This window comes from Arctopsyche grandis, chromosome 4 (assembly GCF_051622035.1).
Source record: "Arctopsyche grandis isolate Sample6627 chromosome 4, ASM5162203v2, whole genome shotgun sequence".
In the NCBI taxonomy this organism is placed as follows: Eukaryota; Metazoa; Arthropoda; class Insecta; order Trichoptera; family Hydropsychidae; genus Arctopsyche; species Arctopsyche grandis.
This window is the reverse complement of record NC_135358.1, coordinates 31,254,959-31,282,538: the sequence shown is the minus strand read 5'-3', so window position 1 is coordinate 31,282,538 and position 27,580 is coordinate 31,254,959. Positions and strand designations below refer to the sequence as shown.

Genomic DNA, 27,580 nt, shown 5'->3' with positions numbered 1-27,580 from the left:
TTCGAACCACAGTTTATACACGGGCGATCGATCACACGTGGCCGAGCGGAGGATCCAAACCCCAATTTCCCAGATCCAGTAAATACACACACGCATAAGCGACAACAAACTTAGGGCTCAAGCCAAAGTTTCCATGGTGATGAATGAAAATCCCGGGGACGAGCAGGGAGAGAAGAAGGCTTTCGCGCGATGCTCACGCTCGCGCGCGCTATCCGCGAGGAAAGCGCGCGGCCGTGTCTTCGCCGTCTCCTCGGGTCACATTAGGCCGGCTTTTGTTTGTAATAGGGTTAAAGGGTTGAACAATCTGTTAGGGTGGAAGAGGGCAGGCGGGTCAGAGGACCCGGGTGGGGTGCGCGAGAGATACCCCCGACAGAGCCGCGCGGATTATTTTATGACGAACGAGTCTTTTGGGTGTAATCTGGCATTACGCAGGTAATGCCCGCAAAACTGAACCGATATTGAGCCGATATCGCAACCCTAAACCGTACCGAAGCCCACCATCCCTCCCACACACACCCCCTCACCAAACCTCACCTCCCATTCACCCTTATAACTCTCCTCGATCCTTCCCTCCCCGTTTCGCAATAAAACTAGCTTTAGTCATTTTTATGATTTCAAAAATAGGCGATTGCGGGATTTTCTCGTAAATGAGGGGATTGGACAATTTTTAAGTCGGCGATGATGATGAAAGATAAGTAAATACAATTTATCAACAGAGGGGAAACCTATGGTCCTATAAACCTATCTATCCCTTCAACACTAATGTTCAACAATTTAAATTTAAAAGCGTACTTATGCTTTAAATTAACTTAATACTAGATATCTGGGCCAACGCAGCATGTAAATATGCTGGAGAAAATCGAAACAGTTCAAAGAAATCAAAAACTGTAGAAACAGATTGATTTACAAATTTGAGTTACCATATTCACCGATTACTGTCAAAATGAATTTCGTCGATCAATCTTAAAAAGAATTTCAGGCAAAGGTGTAGAATACATATGTATGCGAAATATCAGAACGATTTGACAATAGAAAGTGGTACTTTGTCCAACGGAAATCAGGTCAGAGAGTTGAAAACAAAGATAGGCCAGTCACAGTAGATACATCGAAATCTGAAGGATGCATTTGGCCGTAACACACACGTCTAACAGCATTTTAATATATGTAACTATTTAATCATTCATTATATAATATAATTAAATACTTTGACATTGGGGATGACCTGAAAATGGCTTATAACATAAATATCGTAAAATATTGCAGTTTGGAATAGAGGCTCCTAGTTTAAAACACAAATAGGTGACATCTGAAAGAGAAACGTCAAAACAGTGGCGATACAATCGCGCGTCTTGGCCATAGAACGAATACACAGCATCGGCCATCTCATTTTATATAAATATATTTTTATCATTCATAATCTATTAGTGACGTAAAAATATATATGAGAGATAGTGCGAGCCTATAATGCAATTTTTTAGAAGATATAGCGTGAAAATATATAAAGTTATAGGCGTTTAAGCAATTAAAATCTGACAAAATGAGTGGGGGACGGAAAGTCAAACAAACAAGGCCACTACCGGCCCTTGGCAAATAATTGACTCCAAAATGTTTGGATTTTTAATGTTAATTACGATTATATTTCACTACATATCGACTTAGCTGACACAATTGAAATCTCCACGGGGGTCCAAACCTCGAAAAATATCAAAGTTTCAAAGAGATCGGGAAGAGTTTAGGAAGGAATGTCTCGCGAACGAAAAAACTAATAAAAACCTTGTGACCAAACAGAGCAAAATGTGGATATAAAACCCAAATTTCGTCAGACGAAAAATCGAAAACAACCTGATATGAGGCTTGTAAATATGAACTCAACTCTTCCAAATATATATTGAGTATATAATTTTAAGCACAATTCTGAGTGTAATACATAGGTACTAATATAAATATGTATATACAGAAAAAAAAAATTAAAATTAGCGGAAACAATTGACATCGGGGGCTAAACCTTGCAAAATGGCAAAGTTCCAAAGCGATCAAACGAGTTTTAGGAAGGGACCACTTGTAAAATTAAAATAATAATAAAACCGAAAGATGAAACACCAATTAAAATTATTTACACATTCAACTAGGCATCTTTCGACTGGGCCGAATTTCATTGTTCGGACGTGTTATATTATATAATAAACATATTACATACAAACACAGTTTTAACTGTTTTTCCAGGCCCGGGTTTATTTCATGTTTATATGGGCCCATAAACGAAATTCGGCGGGGTCGCGTTTATTTCCGAAGGCGAATCTCGAATCAGAAATATGTAATTTTCAATATGCTGGTGCGGCACCGTTAGGGTTAAATGTGCGGAGCGTCCATAAAATAGACGTCGAATTTCCCACCGAAGGGACACAAAAACCCACCAGCGAGCGGTGGTATCAATCAATTTTATGGGTGTAAAATGTTGTTCGACCAGCACTCATACACCACATATTCACTTAATGGAATATCAATATAAAAAATATAAAAAAATGAACCACCAATCCTCCCCCCCCCTCCCACCCTCCATCCTTTTTACCATCGTTCCCGTTCATCCCCCCCTACCCATTCTCGCCGCCCTCGGACATTGAAGCCATAAATGAGGCGGTTCTGAAAAGTGAAACGTCAGCAAAAAATGAAAAAAAAAAAAACAACTTGTCATAAAGTCTTTTAAATAAAATGTATACACATTATATTTAAAAGCGTATTTTTCATTCACATAATGCAGTGGCTCCCAATCTATTCTTACTTGCTGGCTGCTACTTCCATAAATCGTCCTCACATTTAACGCGCTGGTTAGGCGATTGTTTACCAGTTCAAATATCGGGCGAAAACGAAAAATTTATACGATTACTTCGTGATGATTACAAGATCATTTCTGTTTCATCTGATTTCATTATTGAGACAGTTCCTAACAAACCTGGCTTACCCTCCCACAAATAATAATGCGATTTGCATTTGTTAATTGTATGAAAGTCGTGTATCAAACATTACAAATAATTTAAACTATGGTATATCTATTGAGAGTTTTTACCGTAAACCTTATGTATCATCTCTTAAAAGTCATAACACGAGCTAGATGGGAATTCGCATTTTTAATACAATTCGTTTTCTTGTACGATTGGAAATCACCGAAATAGTGCATAATATTTTTAATCGAAATTCAACGCACATATGTATGTATCATACATACAGATGATTAAATGAAATGGACCGGTTATGAAAATCGAAATCGGTGCCGAACAAATGACCGTATCTGGCTGTGCGATTTTTAATCAATTTTTATTCGCGGCCATAAATTCAATTCAAAACAATGTAGCTTGTCGCATGAAAAATACAAACTTGCAACTCGTAACCTTAAATTTATTCAAAACAACGTTTCACGATTTACAAATTGCACAACAGTCGCATTTTTACATTTGCATCATTCATTTCTAGTGGTTAGCATATAATGCTTTGAACAGTGTGATCAAATGCAATAAATTCAAATGCCACTGGTTTCTGCTGGTCAGACCTTGGATTTGTGAATTCCGGTCGATCGTTTCCTATTATAGTGTGCCAATTTATCTGATTTTCATTGAAACGGTTCCAAAAAATTGGCAACCTTACCCATTTTCTCGCAAAATCTCGAATTTTCATTAATCTTGAATTTTGCCGAATTGTACAAAATGCCGCAAACTTACAAAGTTGACCATACATGTCTTTGTGGAGTTTAATTGATATGTATTTACTGAATTTCGCTGAATTGTTTAAAATGCTGCAAATTTACAAATTTGACCATATAAGTTTCTATGGATATTAATTTATATATATGTACATATTTATGTACTTTTTATAATACTAATTATATTTGAATGTGCAGTGTACAGTATTTCTGGCCAGGAACATACAACAACAATTGGGGTTATCTGTAAGGCCTTCATGTTAGAAATTAAAAACATAAAATAAAATATACTATACTCAACAAAAAGAAGATCATGTCATACGTCCAATTTTATCTAGATAATATGTATGATAGATTTGCATAAAAATTATGCAGTCAAAAGAGATGCTTCAAAAATTCATAATACAATACGCCAGTACAAAAAAAATTTGTTCATAAACAGTTTACGTTCGTCCAATATTACCAATATATGTATGTACATTGTACATATATGTATATGTATACATATGTACATATATTTTAATCGGTTGTAGCGTTCATGTAAATACAAAACGATTTGCATAAAATAAACAAGAGTTAATTACACACACACACATATTCGATCACAATATGTTAATGACGGCAAACCAAATTAATCGACCGTACGGAAAAATTGCAAAATGGAAATTTTGACCAAAATCCAACAAATCCGCGAGATATATGTACATATGTAAACAAATTGGCTATTCACGAATGCGAAATCTACGAAAAAGGGTGAGAAGGGAAGGTGCTAATGAAATTTGAGCCGATATTCGCCCGCGGGACTCTCTCTCCTCTCTCCAGAGTAGTTTTAGAGGGTTCGGTTTGTTTGTTTACTTTGTACCCAGTTGGATAACCAAAATCCATACATCAAATGAGCGCGATGCCAAGACGAAAGCCTCCGAAAAGCCTCATCTCCTCCGTTACCGCAAACCGAGATTTACCCCAACGATAAACACACACACACACACACACACACACACACACACGCGTCTATGAAAACTCAAAAGTTTTCAATTACATATGTATACACACAGGAGAAGTTCGTCAAATCGATGAATGACTCCAAAAATATATACGAAAACACGGCATATTATATTATAACTACATAGCTTACAGAGAGTATTATTCTTACGAAAAATTACATACTTCGCAGCATAATGCTATTCTATGCACGGTGAACATTAATTATGTAATCGAAGTACATACTACTTTTCAAATAATTGACCGTCTAACTGTTTCCATCTCGTGTGTAATGATACTACTTAAGTATTATTTGGTACATGTAGATATGTACATATATAGAATGTAGTATGCAGGAGTTCCGACACTCGAATGATTCGTTCGGCTTGTTTCACTCTCGAGAAAGTGCAGCTCGATGCAGTCTACAATTTGGCAAGTCCGATCGCAAATTGATAAGTGAGGAGAGGGACCGAGTTGCATCCGGCCAATCGACGTTGCATCAAACGTTCAAGAGCACGTACCTTTGTAAACTTGGTGTAGCGGCTACGTGGAGTTTCGAGCAATTTCAGGGAAAATTACACGCGATAATTTCTAAGGTGAACATTTAAGGGGGGGGGCGAAAACGAGTTGTATAATTATTTTTTGGACCGCTGTGGTGAGAGAAAGGAGGAGGGGGACACGTCGAGGGATGAAAATCCTGAGGGCAGGTATGGGGGGGCAGGACGAGTGGCACTTTTCTTTCGAAATGGAAGTAGAGAACGAATTCAATTACGCAAATTTCTAAGAGCAAAATGAGACGAAAAAAGAATGAAAAGGAATGGCGAAAAAAGAGGACTTTTACTAAGTTTTGTTGGTGACAATTATGAGATTTGCACCGTGGGAGTTATCGCCCATTGAAGGGGAAAAGCCCTAAATTTAATAATTGCGTATAATACACGTCTACGCATATAGTACAATAAAAATACTAATAAACAATTCAAATTTGATTTGGATCCAATATATGTACAGCTAAACAATTCACAGAGCATTTAATAAAAAAAAAAATTATATAGATAGTAAAAATGAGTACTGAGAAAACTTAAAGCTACGTAGATTTACTATTTGTTATTCAATATCTATTATAATTTGAGGCTGATGCAGATGAAGCTGTAACTCAAAATTAGCCCACCGGTCTTAAATTAATACTTATCACAATTAGAGAAACTTCGTGACAGATTTCAACAAAAACAAATCAAACAAAATATTTACATATGGCCATTTGAGATTTATGTAAAACGTCTATGGATTAACTACATACATACACATATGTACAGTATTCAAAATAACATGACGACCTACTGACAATCCAAAAAGATAATGCTTATAATTAAAAAAAACCGTACTGTCCAAAAAGACCATCGTATTTGATGATATGTAATTTAGTATAATTAATTATATGTAAACTTGTATGAAGTAACCTGATTAAGATCTGTCGGCACGCGCAGATAGATATACATACATACATACATAAATGACATATATAAACGTCATTCGACTTTTGTCCGAAACACCACGCTATTTAACATTCATTTTAACAATCATTATACATATAACCTACTAGTGAAGTAAAAATATATAAGAGAGATAAAGAGAGCCTATGTATAATGCAAATATTATAAAATATAGAGTGAAAAAAGAAAAAGTTATAGGCGTTTAACCATTAAAATCAGACATAGCGAGAGGGTGGCCGAAATAGAGAGAGAGAGGGTGGATAAATACGGCAACTTTCTAATAGACGCCACCGAGAACGATAATGGAGTATTTTCAAACGTGTCTATTAAGATTATTTTTCACCATCTTTGATTAAGATTTGATTTCCACATACATATATTGATGACCAAACCTAGCAGAATGGTAAAGTTTGAAAACGATCGCATAAGAACCCAAGTTTCGTCACACGAAAAAATCGAAAGCGAGCTAAGAAGAGGCTAGTAATAATAATAAATTTTTGTTAAGATGAGCCAAAGTTTTGCTTGATGGAATCAGCCAAAATCACACCAAAACGTTCCATTTTCGATACCCAATCTTCACAATACACAAATAAAATTCACACATCATACGAAACAACAAACCGCAGAGGCTTCAACAAATAGTAAAGTTTACCAATTCGCGCGAACGGGTAGGTGGGTTGGGGGTAGGGGGGGGAGTTGCAAACGAGATACATAGGTAGGTACCTATGTAGTATGTACCTACCCACGCTTAATCGAGTTTCAAACGAGAGAATCAGCTTAAAATATTTGCTATCGTTAACTGACGTTCACTCGATCGCTTCGAATCGGTTCACATCAAATTTAACCCTGACACGACCACCCTCTAGTGGCTTTTATCAATGGCTTCAATTATAAACGCGCCGAATAAATACACGGGTACGTATCGCGTTCTCACAGCGCAAGGCCGATAGCTCGGCAAAATCCAACGTACTGAGTTTAAAAAATACAATTTTCAAATTGTAAGTCGGTGCCTTTGATTTTTTTTTATTCACCAGTAGTATAATAAGAAAAATCTCCAGATTCTCCAGACAGTTTGGAATTAAAATCAAAAATCTCCAGACGGTTTGGAATTATTATATCAGTATCTTGATTTGAAAATCAAAAGAAACTCCTTCAAATAGTGAAGACCTAAAAATAGTATGAATTCTGAACTTTGATCGACTTCATGCTCACAGCTAAATAAATATGTATTATACATGAGGTTGCATATTTAAAGCGAATATGTCTCGATCTCTAACAGACTCAATGACTCACTTGCGACAGCGATTTAAATATTTGAATAAATCACGGGACTGATTATTATAATCTAAAAGTGAAGTAAAAATGTATACGAGTGTGAAGACTGTTAAACTACATACGTACATACATGCATATGTATGTATTATATGTATTATTCAATCTAACATGTGAAATTGACAGATGTATTATAATAAAAAAATTTAAATAGTTTCGTTGATTATGATTTATAAAGTCGAACCGATCAAAATGTACATGCTATCGAATTCAATCCCCCCCCCCCCCCATTCGACCCGCGATGGCCAATTACATTTCGTTTCAGTTTCGCATTGCATTTTGATCAAGATTTACAACATTATTCGCGCGTATAATTTAAATTTTATTTTTTGTTAGTTTTGAGTTCGTATTTCGTTTGTTGAAATATTTATATTAATACGATTTTAATATAAAAAATACGTAAGTTTTTGATATTATTAATTTATTTACGGAATACGTATATATTTTATATGAATGGAAATTCATATTTTTCAGACGATCAAAGTAATTGTCAACGTCATGTTGTGGACAGCAAAACTTACAATAATATTAATTAAGACCTTACATTGAATTATATTCTAATAATATTATATACATAGTTGAATAAGAACTAATTTTACGTCCTTATAATGTTACAACACATTGCACGAATGCGACAGCATGCTCGGTTCTCGTAAATCTCACACTACGTCGAATCTAATATACATACATATGTACATACCTATATGTAGTATAAAATTTCTCTAGCGTCATGTCGGAAATATGCATTTGTCTATTTTATTGTTAACCCAACTTCCGCATGTCCGTCAAGTTTCAAATTGACCGGAAGTGTGGAAGTGGTTCAAAACAAGCTCTCGAATGTAGACGACAAGCTTCCAGTGAAACCAAAAAAGCTTGTAAAGAAATAGAAATTCTTCATAATTGCACCCCAGTTATTAAGCTGTCTTTTTTTCAACTCAATTTATCAATTCAAAGTCCCTTTTACTTTTTTTTCGACTAGAGCTTTACGTTGACATTCCAATTCATGGTTTTAATAAGGAATTTATATAGATTTGAAATTTATGTACTTCAATACATTGTATCGCAAAAAAAAAAAAATGGAACGTTATTTCGAAAAGTTACCACCGTAATATGATTGAATATGATAACAGGAATAAAAAACTGCAAACTAAGTTAAATTGTGGAGTTATTATCTTTGCGTTTTAAACACGCAATACACACACACACACCTTTCGATCAATTCCCGAGACGCAGCACTGAGACGACTCGAAATGTAAGGAACTCTCAGGTAATTTCCACCCCTCGCCCGCCCGAGTGCCGGTGGGAAGGGGGTTGAAAAAGATGGAATTGTGGGGTGGCACGAGTGGGCTCGGGAGAGGGGCTGATGATGAAGAGGTGAGCCGGTGTCGTGCAAGCATTCCATCCGACATACAATGAGCAATTTAAAAATTCAAATACCCACACCCACCCAGTCGTGGAGGGTGGAAGAGGACCCTCTCCTATACACAGATGCACACACACACACACACGTGTTTATATCCGGTTGAGATTCAACTGATGCGCCGACAACTCGAGTGGGGGGGTCAACGACTTCGCCGCAAATGGTCAATGTCGTAAAAAACAAAAAAGTAGAAAAAAAAAATAAAGCACAGCGAGCGTATACTACTCACACACGGGCCATGTGAACTAGATGCTCCTGAGCGTGTAATTAATTCTGTTGTGTATAAAATTTTTAGTCGAAAAATATGTATACATCGTATTCATTGCTTATTAAACGATGAATGAACCTAAAATATAAAAATAAGACCGATTATAAATACGTTTGATATTTTAATAATAATAAAAAGCGAGACGAACAAACTCGGCAAAAAATTAAAGGGTCTCTACATACCATAAGAGCTCTAAGGCAATCTTCAAACGAATATAGATTTTTACACACTTGGTACACAAACTCAAAAACTAATATGATATTAAAAAAAAGAAAAAATCGACTATTTATTAACAACCATTAGTAACAAACAAGCATGAATATACATACATACATATGTGTATACAAATATACGAGGAAGGCCTAACAGGTAAACCCCAATGCGACTTCCTGGTCAATTACAAACAATTTAGAATTTTTATTACATAAGTCGCTGAATTACGAGACATTGACAACTCGAAAATAATGAGACATCTATGAATTTGTACATACATTTGTATTGTACATTAATCTTGGTGTATATGTATAATCATATAGTGGTGAAATAGTAGGTAGGATAGTTTTTAGCCAATTTAATCAGGAGCCGTTTCAACAATGAAATGAGAAAAAATTGGCAAACTCTGATAGGAAACGATCGACCTGGAGCCGCAAATATCCAAGTCTGACCAGCAGCATTACAGAAAATACTCTGAATTATTTTTTTTTCAATCGAGGTCACAAATATCCAAGTCTGACCAGCAACGTTACAGAAAATACTCTGAATTTTTTTTTTTCAATCGAGGTCGATCGGGATCGAACCCGGCGTCCTCTCGGCGCTAAGCAAAAGCCCAACCACCGAGCCATACTGCTGGCTAATACAGATCAAAATTTTAAAAAAAATACAAACGGGCCGGTCAGTTCCCGCGCAAAATTAAGCGCCCGGCCAAATTCGATCCGCAGTCGAACACACTCAAAACTAACCGCACGGCAGCGCACGTGTTAACGCAACAAAACCAGCACGTCAAACGCCAGTGACGACGGGTCGTAAACAATAACGCGCGTTAGATAGTATATAATAATAATAAAAGTAGTGCATCGAGGAAGCTTTTTTTTTTTACCGAACCGAAAGTTCATTAAACCCCACCGACAGATCGCTCTTTCGATCACCCACAACAATTTGAGCGACCAATTAGTTTTAATTGGCGCTATTGGGTTCGTTCGCACACGATTGTGCGTTAAAATCGAAACCCGCATACAAACATACATACATACATATAATATAGAATATGTAGTACATATATACATATATGTTGTATGTATATAGGTACTCACCGCGCTTGCTGACCGTGAAATTCAAACTGGCTTCACTGCACTGTTTCACAACACACACACACAGGTACGTATGTATGGATCTGTACGTACACACACTACTCACTGACGAACACTGCGAAAACGATCCGAAAAGTTCCGAAATAGACTTCTATTATAGGGGAAAGATAGTGCAAGAAGGAAGGAAGGGAGAGATAGAGTGAATGGTTGGGATAGGGAGAGCGAGAGTGCGCACGCGCATACACGAGAGCGCGCCCGGTGCAATTGCAAGTAATGAAAGCGCAAGTCGACTCTCGAACTGCTGTCAGAGCAGAAAGGCATACGTTGAAGGAACGAGAGGTGCAGAGGAACGGGGGGGGGAGAGGAGCGGGGAGGTGGCGGGGGGAGGGGCGTGCTGAGAAGGACTCGAGTTCCTGAGGAGGGCCGTATGTATGCACATGTGCATTCGATGCACCGACATACATGCACACATAGTTGCATCGACGCACATGAATCACTGTTGAATAACTTCCACTGAAACAAAATCACTCCGAGTGCTTTGCATTTGATGAATTCATATTATGCCCTTATAATAATGCGTTCACACGCCTCCGTCCACACACATACGCGTTCGTCTTCGATGTATTATACGTATGTAGGTTTTAAGCAAAGGATCTAGTATGTACGTAAATCTTATTACGAACAAGAGGAGATCAAGAGTGCATTGAAAAATGTCGCTTTGGTCGAAGAAGAAAATTTTCGATGCGAAATGACGTATGGATGCAAGAATTGGGCATTGAAAAGTATGGAAAATTGTATTTCCGGTAAAACGGGGAGATATGTACATATACATATGTAAAATGCGACTCAAGTGGGTGAGAGGAATGACTAGATTATTTTATTTTATTTTAAATATAATGGCACACGTACAGAAAAAATATAGAGTGAAAAAGAAATAGTCATAGGCGTTTAAGCAACTAAAATTTGACATAGCTAGATGACGAAAAGGGATAGCTGGCGAAAAGGGATATACAGCAAGAAGTAGCCAAAGCGATCGCAGTAGGCGAACAATGCGACCGAACATTTTGGGCGATTAACATCGTGGGAGTATTTTCAAACGTGTCTAATACGATTTTTTTTCATCATCGTAATGGCGGATGACACCTTTACTTATATCGACGACCAAAATGAGCAATATGGCAAAGTATGAAAACGATCGGATAAGAGGCAAAATTTTTCCTTAATAGTAATCGTAAGGCGAAGTAAGAAGAGGTATGTAATAAAAGTATGTATATTTAAATTCCTATTAAAGTGAGCACCGCATAGTATCTATATATGTATATATAAAAATATAGAGTGAAAAAAGAAAAAGTTATAGGCGTTTAAGCAATTAAAATATGACATAGCGAGATGGTGGCGAAAAGGGGAAAAACGATTGGAACAGTGTGGACAAATGCGACAATGTGGACGATAGACGTCACCGAGAAAGATGATGCAGTATTTTCAAATGTGTCTATTACGATTATTTTTCACCATGGTAATGGCGGACTTGATTTCCACATACATATATTGATGACCAAACCGAGCAAAATGGCAAAGTTTGAAAACTATCGGAAGAGTGGAAGCAGAAGAAGGAAAATAACCCAAATTTCTGAAACCCAAAGAACCCAAACATTTCATAATAAAAACGCATGAATCTATCATTGATTTTTTTTTTAAACTAAAGAACGTTTCTTATGGTTTTTTTATGTATCACGTCTAAACAATAAAAATAATGATAACTGACCATAAAAGCAAACTATACGATTCAAGTGTAATAACAGTGGATAAATCATCCCGAGACAATTTAATTTCAATGCCTATACAATCGGAACAGCCTGAACTAACGCGGAAAATCATTAATTGGAAAAACATTCGAAACGGCTACAAAATACGTAGCGGAGGCATTAAAATACACATTTATAACCTCAACAAAAACACGGTCTTAGAAGCGTATCGTGTACGCACAAACAAACTAATCATCGGTAGTTTTTCGATCGCTCAAAGCTAACAAACGAGAGTGCAAGAAGCAGAAGAAGAAGTCGAAGTAGAAGAACTAAAACGACCGAGACCACGCACCTTGTATATACAATATATGTATGTATATATTCGGTACGCAGCTTATTTGGTACTTGCGGTTGTAACCCCGGGAAGAAAACCGGTTCCGTAAAACCGACACAAAGACACAACATCGGGACCAGAGAAGAGCGTACGATGAAGAGGAGGAGGAGGAGGAGGAGGAGAAGTAGACGGTCTCCACAACTTTAATCGGCTTGACCACCGAGTACTCGTGGAAAAGTTGTGGATTCACTTTGAACCGTGCGACCGACCGCAAATATCATACTCAAATAATAAACAATTATTTTCACAAATATCATCGCGATCATCGTCCGGAAAGCGAATCGCTCGCGTATTTATCTCTCTCTGTTTACGAAACCGTGACGCAAACAACGATTAAGGCGAATAATTAGTTCACTCGAAAGTGGCAAAGGATGCGAACTTACGCCATCATCGCATCGGTTTTAACACGCGAACCCGCCAAAAGGCCATCCAGATACATATATTACATACATATATACATAGACATATATTTTATATAGACTATCCACGCAAATGTTTCCCACAGCGGTGCCTAATTGCGAGGCTTAATTGTCTGGGATTTAAAGACCGGATTATCGGATGTTTTCTAACGTCAAACTCGGCTCGGTCACACACACTGTTCAACCCCGTTTTTGGACAAGAATATGTACTTACATACATATACGCAAAATTTACAGTTCACTACTCAGATCTAATATATTATATAATACATATGTATGTACTTACGCTGATTATACGTCCTTTATTTCACTGCTCTATCCTTAAGATGTATTTACTTTCTAAAATACTCCTTTTTTCCTTAACTCAAGAATGATTCGCTAGTACGAATCATTCTTATGTTTTCTTCTTTTCATACGGAGCCCCGATAGGGTCTATTGTTTGAGAAACGATAGAGTACAGAGGAGGTTTCTCAGATATACTTATATGATAGTTTACTTTCGCTATCCATGGATCTATCTTAGTGCTTGCCTTCTGGAAGCACTAGGTTATAATTCCCTCGAGTGACGACGTATATTTGGGGAAACATTTTTATAAATTACTGGTTGGTTTGGTGAGCAATCCTCAAATTCTTGCAGAATTCAATGTTCCCAGCCAACTCATATACACATAAGATACCGCAATTTAATCTCTTCACCAGGGGCACGTACCAATGGTTTCGTCGCGTATTGTCAGGGACATCAAGCTCTTCAGCCAGATTTCTATTAACTTGGATTTGTTTAATCTAAAATATGATGACCTAGTAACGTGTTCTATGTTTTTGATTATTTATTTCTCATTATATTTTATTTTCTTCTCATTGTATCATTTTGATTTTTCTTTTTTTTTTGTTAAGACATAGTGACGACTTGGAACTATTCTGTTATGTCACTAATGCAAAATGAATAAATAAATAAATATGGAAAGGTTTTTAAAACTATTGTTCTTGCTTTAAAAGATGGTTGACATTTTTTTACGATTCCTATTGTATATGGTTTCAAATTTTAAAACAAACATTGCTGCTGGTGAAATTGACCTGTTTAATGTAAGAACTGGGATGAACTGGTTGTGGAGCAACGCCCGTGTTCGATTTTATCAATTATAAATGTCAATGATTTTTCCATCAAAATATAGCAGGTAGTTATTATTATGATTAAGGTTATTATTATTACGATGTTATGATTGGGTGACTTGTACTCTGATATGTCACTGTGGCTAATATGTATGTTAAAAAATTAGATAAATATAATTGACCGAATTTCTCGGAGCTGCGGAAAATCCCAGATCGCACTATCTGATCCCTTCCAAATATAGTCTACTGATTACATACGTTACAGTGTTATTCAGAGAGAAAGTCAAAGTCAGTGAAAATGAAATTTATACCGCATTGTCATTTCAGAACTTCGTTCGAAGTGATATTTGCCACAAATACAAACAAAACGGTATGTGTATGGCGAAAACAAGATCATGTAGCAGGGCCACTTTCAAAGGGCAAAATTTCCAGGTCTACGTTCCATTCTGACAAGTTCTAGATTGATATGCACGTCTACAGACCTAAACGTTATGATACGTTTCGTCCGGTGTTAAGGCGACCGTAAATTTTCATTACGGCAAACTCGTTATAATTGCTTACATAATAATGAAGAATAACTTCTTGCCGACACGGCGGATGCATCGGCTACGGGAGAATACCTCCACGTTCCCCCCACCTATCCCTCTTTTAGTCCATCCCCCTTTTAGCCCCACCTGAACAAAAGAAACGAAGAAAAACAAGGTGGATCCGTGACGGCGCATAATCTGAAGGGTCCCCCAGCGTAACGGCGCGAGATCTTTATTTCGCGGTTCGACACAAGCAGGAACGACTGCTAAGACAAAAGGTGAAAGAGTAGAGTGGAGGGCGGGTGGGCACTTTTGGGGTGGGCGGGAGGATCTGAATCTAGAGAGCAGCGATGGTGAAATAAAAAATTCAATGTAATCTGTAGAATATATACACATACGTGCCACACGGTGTGGTTCGATGGTAAGTGAAGAGTTCTGGGTCTAAATTTTGACCCAAAACTAGTGATGTATCAGAATGATGTATAAAATCAAAATCTCTAGTCTCCTATCGGTTTTTGTCTGTATAAATTGCATTGAAATCGTCTAAAGACAGGTATGCTGAAAATCAAGTATGCTGAAAAAATATAAATTGCATAGAGTTTTGACTTAGTTCTGCAAAAATTATCCAATCCACATGAGTCGACATCAATCCGCGTATTTATACGGTGCATAAAACATTTCATATGATTCCAAGTGCATTGAATTTCAGTTATTACATTATTTTAAATTCAAATCATTTCAGTACGAAGAAAATAAATGAATAAATATTTTAAACTTGAATAAAATAAAACGGCCATTTTACTAATCTATGTACATTACATTATACACGTATTATAATAACAGTTAAATAAGGGGGTTTTTGATATAAAAATTCTTACCAGATTATGGTCAATACTGATTCGGTCATTAAAATTCACAAGTGCACTTTATATACAACACTATCAAAAAGTGGCACTTGACATTTTTCCGTAAATGCGTATAGTTTTTCTATATTTTTTTATCGCAGTGTATATTCAATCAACTATTACGACACAACAACACTTTGACACGGTTCGAATATCAAAAGATTAACGCGATCGAAATTTTGCACGTTCGTCCATCCGAACGTCACTGCATCACTGAATATTTTATTTAAATGTCAAATACATAAAATCGTTCAATTGTTTCGAACAATTTGAATTCAATATCGATTACGAATGTCACATCGGGTAATTTACAACAATACGATTCGAATTGCAACAGGGATATTCAAAAATTTAATATAGTAGTTTGTTGTGATTTGAAGGGAGTGGTTCGCGCGTTACCTGTTCTCATCCCCTGACCTGGAAGGATGGACAGGCGAAAAAACGGGGTGCGAATTTCTCACGCGTGTCGGTCGTAAATCTACTAAAAATGCCCCATAAAACATGACCTCCTAAATGATACAAACGCGTAGGAATCTATGAGATTTCCATTATTGAATTGTATTCCAATGTTAAGTCGGCGTAGGACGTGCTCTGCTTTCTTACGAGCGTCACTAGACGTCTACAGCGTCGCTCAGAAGTGACTCAGATTATTAGAAAAAAACGTAAAACATGAACTTATAAATGTACAGATATATGGAGAGAATTTCATTACAATATTTTTACAAGTCACATTTGTATGTAAAAAAATTCGAATCACATTCACAAAATACGTATATAAAAAAAAATCGTGTCCAATCCACAAGGAAAACTTGTGTATTAAATTATTGTTATGAAAATAGAAACCTTTCATAAAAATTGCCCAATGCTATGGGCCACCTACATACATATATTAATATCATTTATTTTCCATCTTTTTAATTTTAGCATGTTCATGTTTCGTCTAAGCGAACAGAATGTTCAGTTTTAACGTTTACGTGTTTTTTTAGACAAATTTCTGAATGCATATAAATATCAACAATACTCTGTGATGCAGTTTATGAAATATATGTATATGTACAATTCAAAGCTAACATGACAAATAAAACATAGTACGAGTGAATTAAAAATATATACGAGAGATATTTTTTAGAGATAAATTTTATAAGATATAGTTTGTAAAAGATAAAGTTATAGCCGCTTAAATAATTAAAATCTGACAAAGCGAGAGGGTGGCAGAAAGGCAGATAAATACGGCCACTTACCATTAGACGTCAAGTTGGTCAAAATTGTAGCATTTTTTAAGCATGTCTATTATGATTATTTTTCTCCATCGTACTGGCGGATTTTATTTGTATAAATATGTATTGTTGATCAAACCACGCAACATGGCAAAGTTTCAAAATGATTGGCAGAAAGTAGGATATCAAATCCAAATGTTGTCAGACGAACGAGCGAAGGCAAACTTAGAAGAGGCTTGTAATAAATGATAATTATTGAGAAATAGTGATATGAAAAAATACGTGCAATATGGAAAAAGTCGTAATTTACCGGTCCGCGGCACGAAAAAGTTCAAGTAGCACTGACATAGAATATGTATGCGTATGCATATGTATGACCTTTGAGGTCAAAAAAGTACATAAAAACAAAACAAAAAATTCACCTTTAAGCAGAAAAAAAATAGAAGCACACACACACACGACTGTTTCAGACAAATAGGATGACCGCAGTGAGTTGAAAATTTAACACGGCGCGATCTCTTTTTATGGGACACCGTAAAAACGGCGAAAGCACGACGAATTCCATTTGAAAATTCGCCGGGCGTACGCAAAAAGCTCGACCGCAGACTGGAGAGCTGGGAAAATTGTTTCGTAATATAATAATGCGATATTTAAACATTACATTTACTGAAACGCACTGTACGCACGTAAAGCGAGGCGATGACACGCATTAACAGTTAACACACACACGTCCGCACCCCGCGTGGATGATCATCGATATCATTTCGCACGCATCCGATACCTCACATTACCGCGTTTTCTAAGTTTCGACGCCGTATTTGCGGTTGCGTAACCGCAAATGCCTTGTCTAACAACCGTTTCTGTAAACGCTCCCACCGCAGTACCATTAGATCATAATACGGATCAATTATCACTACGAGCATTATTCGGCCGCTTTCAATGGCGGAAAACCGCGTTGAACTATGTATAATTATCACCGCCGCACAGTGTTGCCGTTTTCAAAGTTGTCTAGACGCACACACGGCTATTGATATAAGGTATCTGATTTTCAAGTGGTAGAATTAAAGATCCAAATTAAATATAAATGACTTATCCAAATGTTACAATAGTCAGTAATAAAAATTCATAACAATCAATAGGCGGAAAGTGGTTGGTTAAAAATGTGCAAGCTCTGTTTTTAAAATTATACAACTATTTTTTTTAACAGTCATATTCGTATTCAATGGGGTAAAAATATATATCACAAAAGTTACATTTTAATGATGCTGAAAAAAAGGTTGTAATCCGTGTGGCAAACAAGGCGATAAATATATAAATTAAACGAAGAAAATAAAGACGTTACGGCACATTCTGACAGCTAGTATTTGCAGTTTCTTATGGTTTTATATGTAGATCAACTATTATAATTAAAATATATAGATCAATAGTTAGCACGTGATGCTTTCAATTGTGTGGTCACGGGTTCTATCCTGTATGCTGCTGGCCAGACTTTGGATATATGACTCCAAAGTCAATCGTTTCCTGTCAGAGTTTGCCAATTTATCTGATTTCATTGAAACGGTTCCAAAAAAATTGGCAATCCAGTTTCGCAAAAATTCGAATTATTCAGCATCTTGACTTTCGGTGATTAGAAAAAGCTACAAAAATGTGTCCATAGATGTCTATGTGGCTGTTAATCGTTTGACCATATATGTCGTGTTAAATAAATGGGTGTACCTGTTCAAACAATTAATAATTCTTAATCCGTATAGCAAACTCATCGCGTTGGAGCAATTTGTTTCATGATTGATTGAATAAATAAAATAATGGAATCTAGCATACATATGTATGTCTACTTTGAAAACCTTCACGAACTGAAAACATCATACTTAAGAAGGGGGTGGACATTCTAATCCAAACATCTTCACAAGCAATTATATTTTCGGTAGAATTATAATGAAATATATTTGTGCATAACTTTATTAGTAAGTATTTATTCAGAACATCAATCGATAGCGTTTTAAAATAAACAACAAATGACTTCAAATCTCGAAGTACATATTTCGTTGCATATGAGTCACAAGTTCGTTCAAGTGCGAGGCACTTACCTATAGCAAAGTCAAGCAAAGGATGAGAGCCCAACTTGACAGGGGCCCCAAATTTATATACACTCAATATAATTTACCATTGTCCAACTTGAAAATATCAAAAGAAATAAAAATGACATATACACGTGTACTTGCTTTCTCTGAGCGATTTGGTGCCCAGTTTATTTATTTTCTTTTTAAAATATATGTACTTCTGGGCGAAACATGTCATATCGCACCGCAATTTGTAATTTGCTTTACTAAATTAAGCTCCTAGTGTACATTTGTACACCGATTCGTCATTGGAGTGGGTTTATAAAGCCCCGGTTTGTTATAAAATGCATGTATCGGACAGATCTTTAGCCGAGAGCAAATCAAATTAATACCATCGAGTATGAATACAGCATTTCGATTTTCGTCAAATATCACGTACGGCGTGCACCCCGAGGGACGCTGCTAAAGCCTACAGAATGTTTGTTTAAATTTAAAACAATGTAATTCTCACAAAACGTGACTGATCCTGTTTTCGCAGGATTCATTTACAGGACTCGATGTGCATTGTTGGGTTACGAGGCTTGCACGCTCTCAAATTTATTGCGCTGCTGAAAACCTAACACTGGTTAAGTACTTTTTTACGTATTTCGTATGTTCATTTATGGGTTTTTCGATTGCTTGTAGGATCTGAGAAGTTATCAGGAAAGAATGGAGTGTCTCTTGACGACTTTTCCTTTCAATATAGCTGATGACTGTAGACTGATACTTTTTCCAATCACTTGAAGATTCTCAGCAGGCAAATTAAAAGACTAGTCTAGAGTCTCTATGACTTCTACATTCTATATTAAAAATTATAAAATAAACTCAATGAGATAATCCAGACTAAATTATCTCACATTACTGGACATTGGATACAAACAAACATTGAAAATAATGTATAAAGTGATTTTGAAAAACCAAATAGTCAAGAAAGAGCTTTTAATAACAAATGAAAATAATTATATCATCTTATATTTTTAATCACCTAATGAGATCCTATAATGCAAATTTTATAAGATAAAGTGTCGGAAGTTTGTCCATACTAACGGACAAAATGAAACTTATAAAAACCTTGTAAAAATCATGTGAAGGAAGAAGGGGATGGCTTGCATATTTTTTGCATGAAGACCCAAAAATTCCTAGCTACGCCGCTGGTTTTATCAAACAGATTAAAACTAATATGTAATTAACAAAACGAAAAAGTTGAGATGATGAAAATGTAAAATGAAATTACATAAAGAGATTTTCGGACAATATTAAAATCAAAATTGGTTGGGATTCGGTACACTCTGCGCCGAGCGGGCAGGTTTCGGTAATTGCGCTTGGGAAACTTGGGTAAAATTCTCACACAGGATTTGATATATGTATGTCGTTGCGTTTAACGGCGACGACTTTTTCGCGATTAAAAATAATTTTACGAGGCGAAAGCAAAAAGAAAAATTAACAATGCCCGCTTTGCTATTATGAAAGTTTTACGATGGAAGTTTCGCTCCTTAATTTGCTAATGCCGTTTTTAAAAAAAGAAACAACGCTGCACGAAAGTGCATCGTAAAACGACGTACCCTTTTTGAATGAATTAAACCGCATAAAAGTGCAGGCGAGCTAATGAAAAAGTATCGCGCCGTCTCGTAAGAAATTGGATCGACTCAAAAAAGAAAAAAATATATTTCTGAAATCTTAAGTTCAGCCGTGGCTTTAAACACTACATATTACATGTTTATATTTTGAACTTTAAATAATACAACAATCAAAATATTTGTACTCTTTAAATCGCCGACACAATCAAATATCGTATCGACTAGCATGTAATATTTATTACAATAGTGTTTTACCTTTCGTGGAGAAACAGGCAGACGAATTGAAACTCCTGACGAACTCACCTGAAAAGATACAAAATAAATAAAATTAACGATCAGCACAAAAAAAGTCAGTCAATCATAAAAGGATGTAGCACCAATTTCAAGATTTCGAATCTTGGGATTGGGATGTAATTGAGCATAGCATCGTTCTGCTTTTTAGCTTATCAACATGGTGAATTTTTACGATCAATTTTTTACGATATTGGACGCGGCAGAGAAACCAGACAGGCTTAAGAAAATAATAACACAATCGAAACTTATAATTTTTGCTTGATAATTTATAATAATATTTAAGCAAAATTCTATGATTTTATTTACAAAAAAATTTTTAAAATTTTCTATTAAAATACTCATTCTCATAGGCAAATACATAAAGCACATACATTAAACTGTTAAATACGGTATCACAATTTATAGTTGGCTTATTAGTTAAACTGACAATCATTGTGTCTAATAAGAAAATCAACGACTGTTAAAGATTTATAATCGTATCAACATCTACAGGCATTCACCATCCACTGCTGGATGAAGGCCTCTCCAATACGCTTCCACTCATCTCTGTTTTGCGCAACTCTCATCTCACACATTTTCCTAATTTCGTCTACCCTTCTTCCCAGCGGTCTTCCTTTTACCCTTTTGCGTTCTCTCGGGTACCATTCTAGTACTTCTTTTGTCCACCTTTCGTCCATTCTTCTAGCCACGTGGCCCACCCATTGCCACTTCAATCTCCTCACTCTATCCACTATATCCACTACTGTTGTCATACTTCTCGTTATGCCAATCATACAATGATCCATACTTATTTGAGTGAATTGGAACTTGGCGTTCAATGTCCAAGTTTCACATCCATACGTCATCACTGGCAAAACATATTGATCGAAGATGTTTTTCTTTAGGAAAAGTGGCATTTTTGATTTAAAAACTGCATTAATTCGTCGAAATGCACTCCATCCTAAATTCTCACGTCTCTTTATTTCCTCCTCATTACTACCGGAAGTGTCTTATTTGTCCTAAATATAAATAACTATCGAATACTTCTACTATTGTATCGTCTATTGTGATCAGGCATGCAATAGTTATAGTTATTGAATATTAGATAATCGTATATTTAGTTCAAATTTGGTATACAGTTTTTCAGTTTAACAGATGAAATTTTGAAATAATTTGTAAAACCAAAAAGTAAAATTAATTACAAATCAATCACCAACTGTTTTAAAATAATAGATATACTGCATACAAAGTTGAAGAAGAATCGTTAGAGACATTATAACGCAACAATTCCAACTGGGGTCAGGATCCTCAGCAATGATGCAAACGATTGCAGAAGAAGAACAATGACACATGGCAGGTATTTTACATACATACATACATACATAAGTTGAATGGGATATTCTTACGATCTAGGACGAACTAAAAATGACTCAATACTCAGTATTGACGGGTTAGTATGCTTGAACGACTGAAGAATAATTAATTGCACATGATGGAAACTTTACATATTGACACAACTAGCTGGAGTACGACTACAAATCATTGACACTACACAAAAGAGGTTTGGAAGAACAATATTGAAACTGGAGATACTTGGCAGAATAGACCCAAACCATGATCATATTTGAATTGAAAGTGTCGAGGCTTTTGATTGAGCTCTCGCCGAGGTAGCACCACCATGGTTAAACGTGAAAATATCCCAGATATAGGATCGATAGGAGCACATGTGCTATTTCGGTGATTCGATCTAGAGGATAATACGTATGTACGTCGACTGGTCGTCAATCATTCGTCCGGTGTGGTCGGGGAATCTGACGCCATTATCTCGCGGTTGGCGGGGTCGTTCAACCGCGATGCGCGAGATCTCTCTCCCTCTCTTTCAATGGATGAGAACGTGGTCTGTTGACGTCTGTCAGAGGCTGCTGGACCACTCGAAGCCACATTCTTGCCAGGACGTCATTACCTTATGGGTGTGCTTACCATGGTAGCGTTTACCACGTCTGCATGCTTCTAAATTATGTTCCAGGTTTGAATACTTTCGATACGTGTTTGGTACTTCGCTTCGTTGGTTTTCAATCATGCATGATTTTCTGAAAATGTTTCCATTCTTCTCTTATTTTGGCGGCACTCATGCTTCGATGCATTACTGTATGGTATTTATTATGGCTTTCTTTTTACAAAGTTTCGAAAATGCTTATGCGAGCATCGTCCTTAGCTCAATGTCATTTCAATTTAACTTGGTATTTATTATAAGCTTATATTTCAAACGTACATACATATTAAGCTTATATTTCAATGTCCGGAGCATACTAGAGTTTGGGTCTGTAATTTGGAGTCCCACTGAAATTAAATTCTCTCTCTTGATAGAAAGAGTTCAAAAAGAGTTTCTTAGATGCCTTTATATGAGGAAATATAAATATCACCCGTATTTATTTCCCACTGCCGTTTTACAGGGTATGCTAGGCTTTGACTTGCTATCTTCGAGAAGAATTATTACCATTTCCAAATATTTATTTGGAGTATTAAAGGGAAGTATTGATATTTTTCTACACATTTTTCACACATTTTTCTACTTCGTATCTTCAGTGATGTTATGTTCTACTTATGACTTCTTTCTACATTATTTTGGATAACATTCAAACATCCTCGTCCATTTTTATACAAATTTCAACTTAACTATTTTTTGAGAATTTAAGCATCTCTTTTTAAGGAATTCCTTCATCATAGACCACTAGTAAGTCGTCACTGAATGCTCAGATAAAACTTTAAAATGTCGTCAAAAAAAGCGTATATCTATAAATGGTAGATGAAAATTCATATTATTACTTATTATGGATTATACAAATTTATCCATACAAATTTTATTTGACGCTATTGTAGCTATTGATCTCTTTTATGTTTCTATATCAAAATATAATCTGCTTAATTATAATAAAGAATATTTTTCATCCATCTCACAGCATATGTACTTTTCATATTACAAGCATATGTCCAAGCATATATACGACACACCATTGATGTGTAGCACACCTAATACAATAAGTAACACCATTGATTTATAGCACACCTAAAACACTGACTAACCAAAATTGTACGACACGTGTATTTAACACTTCATTGTTTTAAAGAAGAGTACATATATAAACTCATTACTGTTAGAATTTAAGATATTCATCACCATCAAGACTCCGAGAGTAGTAGTCATTACCATCGATTCCGAGAGTGACAGTTGATACCATCGAGACTCCGAGAGTAGCAGTCAACACATCAGCAGCAGAACAAAGTTAAAGTGAAACAGTTCTACGTATCTCATTTAAATTCTTTGTTCCATAGCTAAATTCTACCAATAAGATAAATGTAACGCTTTAATAATAATAAAGAAATCTTGGTTAGTTAACCAAGTAGTGAAAAAAAAAGAAAAATTATTTAATCTTTCATTGGAACTTGGTAGTATTATACAGAAATCAGTATCCAAATTTCGCATTCTTCTTTTTTATTCATACGTATATTATTGATTGATTCCAAAAGCATAATAAATCATTGAAAAACATTCTAAATACAACGCTCACAACAATAGGGCTTCAGTCTTTGAATGGCACACCGCTCATGCCACACTTTTAGAAGTGCTAAATCCGACTAAACGTATATTTCAGCTATTTTGGTATGAAATCTGCTTCCACCGTTCATATTTACCCGCCTTGGCATGGTTTCTTATAAACAAATCTATTTTCGACGTGGCAGATGTTTTCCGATCTCGGTCTCCCCTCTTCGGCCGGATTGAATTGAATGGAATAGTGATCGAAGCCGTCTACATATGTATGTAGGTCCGTGCGACTACATAATTAATTGGAGAGGAAATGTAGCAGTGTCTGTCTACGTCACGAGTGTCAGACGGTCCGGCCGTCAAAACCGACGGCCGGTTCTTCTTTATTTAATCGGTCGCCGCACGTCCGGTCGCCGCCATTTCGCATACGTTTTCGACACTGACTCGCATACTAAGCAGGACGATGCCACCGCACTATACTGACCGGTCGAAACTGAGAGAAAAAAATAATATAATGTTCAAAAAAAACCGGACAGAACGAACGGTCACACTCGGCAAACACGCACTCTGAGTACGTACGACCGGATTTTTACATTACTATCGAGTGGTCGAAGAACACGCCCTCTCGATTCGAGTGCTTCTAATGGTGTGTACGTACACAATCTTGGGAAACGCCATTTTTAGTCGTTTCAATACATTTGAATAAATAAAAAAAAGACAATTATTACATCCTGGATATTTAAGACGTCAAATGCTTGAAACGATTCACCCCACTTGTTTCTGCTGGCCAGACATTGGATTTGTGACTCCAAGTCGATCGTTTGCCTAATTTATCTGATTTTCATTGAAACGGTACCAACAAATTTACAACCTTACCCATTTTCACGCAAATCTTGAGTTTTCAGCAAACTTGAATTTCGCCGAATTGTATAAAACGTTGCAAATTTATAAATAGATGTCTATGTAGATGTTAATTGATATATTTTTACTTTGTATAATACTAATGATACTTGTATCAAATACATGTACAATGTTTCTGCCAAGGTAGGCGCATTGGGTTTACCTGTTAAGCCTTCCTGGTATAAACATACATACATACATATGTATGTGTAAAATAAAAACATCGGTAGGTTAGATAAATACATACATACATAGGTATATTTGTACCAAAACTTTCATATAAGATGGTAACACTATTTTTCATTCATAATTTGAGATCAATGACACGAAAAAGGCATTTTTGGTGTTTATTTTTTCGAAATCTTCAAAATTATGACTCAATTTAGTCAAACTGTCAAATAAAGAATTAGATTATATACTCGGTGCCAGAAATATTTAAGACTAATAGGACGCAACAAGGATTTCAATAATGCAAATGATGAATTGACATTGAAATAGCATTGGTTTAATGATAATTTCCAATTGTCATGAAATCACTATGGAGACGAATGCTATTTAACTAGATAGAATAGAGTTTGAATTGCCGCTTTCTAGCTCCGTAGTCTAGAGAAGATAATGTGGTTAATTGTGAGGATGACTTAGTAAACAAGTAGTTCTTTAAATTGATCCATTAACTCTATTTATGTAATTATATAAATATTTCAGATAAACTGGTTGGGACTCGTTCTAAGGAGGTGTAAATAAATGTTACTAAAATAGCGAATCATCTTTACAGTACTGGAGAGTAAGAGATTCAGAAGGTGGGTGCAAGCTTCAGTGGCAATCAAAGATATATACATACATATGTAGGTACTATTGGAAGGCATGAGGTCCAAAACTAAATCTTCTATAAGATGAAAACGGTATACGAATGTGCGCCTTTTTAAAATAACATGTAAGTACTTTCATTTAGTGAGGATTTGAGAACCGCACACGATGGATTTTGTGGACGAGTCTGTATATTTTTCGTCAGTATGTGACCCACTTAGGATTCGGCCCGGAGCACTCGCGTGAATATTTCACGAATTCGTGCCATTATAGAGGATTTTAAGTGCTGCGACTGAGGGGGAGGCGAGGCGTGGGGTGGGTTTCTTAATGTAAGTTAATGGCGACATAACCGTAGGGCGGTTTTACACCTCCAAATGGGCGGGCGGGCGAACTCGAGCAGACGGAGAGGGGGTGGTCCACGATGAGGACACACCGCGAAAGCCTATTTCATTAAATCCCATTTGCCGGGTCTTGAGCTACGACTACCACTCGCCTTGGTCTTTGGAGTTGGGCAGAAGGAGCTTACTGGTCGGATTAAGGATTGTTTTTTTCTTTTTTTTGGAAAATCTCTTTCTAGGTCCATTTGGACTTCAATGAAATCTTGAAAATTGTCTGCAGTTAAAATGAATCTCAAAGCATCTTGTACTTGTTGATCTGATGACATATTGCTAAAACTATAAATTCATATAACTTTTGACTGATAAAATATTGATACACTTAAGCAGTCGATAAATTTGATGTAAAATAATCTATTAGTGAAGTAAAAATATATATCACAGGTAATGAGAGCTTATAATCCAAATTTCATAAGATATAGTGTGAAAAAGTTTAAGTGATATGCGTTTAAACAGCTGAAATCTGAAAAAAAAACGTGTGGGGGGCGGAAAGTCAAACATGCATGGGCAATCATCCAAAAGATCTGTCATCGTCTCGAGGTTTTTTTTTAATTTTTAAACATGTTTAATAAGATTATATTTCACTATCGAGTAAGAGGAAACAATTGAAATATCTATCCGGGGCCAAGCCTCGCAAAATGGTAAGGTTTCAAAGCGATCGGAAGAGTTTAAGGAAGGGAACACTTAACGTTGTAAATAAAAGTGAAAATAATAAAAAGCCTTGTAATAATGACCAACGATCGTTCAAAATGTGAACGCCTCTTTCATAACGGACTCGGGCAAAGCTGGGTATGAATGATGATATTATAAAATAGTAAAAAAATGCAGGTGATTTTGCCATTAAGAGATCAACCGGTTAACATCTTAAAGAAATTGTTGTAATTGTTCAAGTAAATGACCAATTATATACTCACAATTATAGAAATTTGCAATTTTGACTTAATAATGTAAAAGTTCATTCAGTATGCACGTACTTAATATATGTATGTATGTATGTAGATACATAATATAAATTCAACCCTTCCTTTCTGCACTTTCGAAAGGAATTCGCAGTTCACACGCTTTAAAAAGTCATGCTGAATTGAATTCAATGCTAATAAAGTCATCCATAAAAACAGAAGAGCACGCCGAGGGCTTCAAGCGTCTCAAAAGAAACACGCGAAGAAGGGTTGTCGAC

General features: G+C 36.1%; 1 protein-coding gene across 5 annotated transcripts in view; it reads right to left on the bottom strand.

The window, feature by feature from the left end:
* heph (polypyrimidine tract-binding protein 1 heph) overlaps positions 1-27,580 on the bottom strand; it is a 386,050-nt gene that overhangs the window by 132,089 nt on the left and 226,381 nt on the right. For 3 of the 5 annotated variants that reach the window (XM_077429082.1, XM_077429078.1, XM_077429080.1), the window contains exon 2: positions 20,740-20,787. The exons of the other annotated variants lie outside the window; for them this stretch is intronic. The gene's annotated coding sequence lies outside the window, so the exon portion shown is untranslated. The remainder of the gene's footprint in view (positions 1-20,739; positions 20,788-27,580) is intronic. 5 annotated transcript variants of the gene reach the window in all.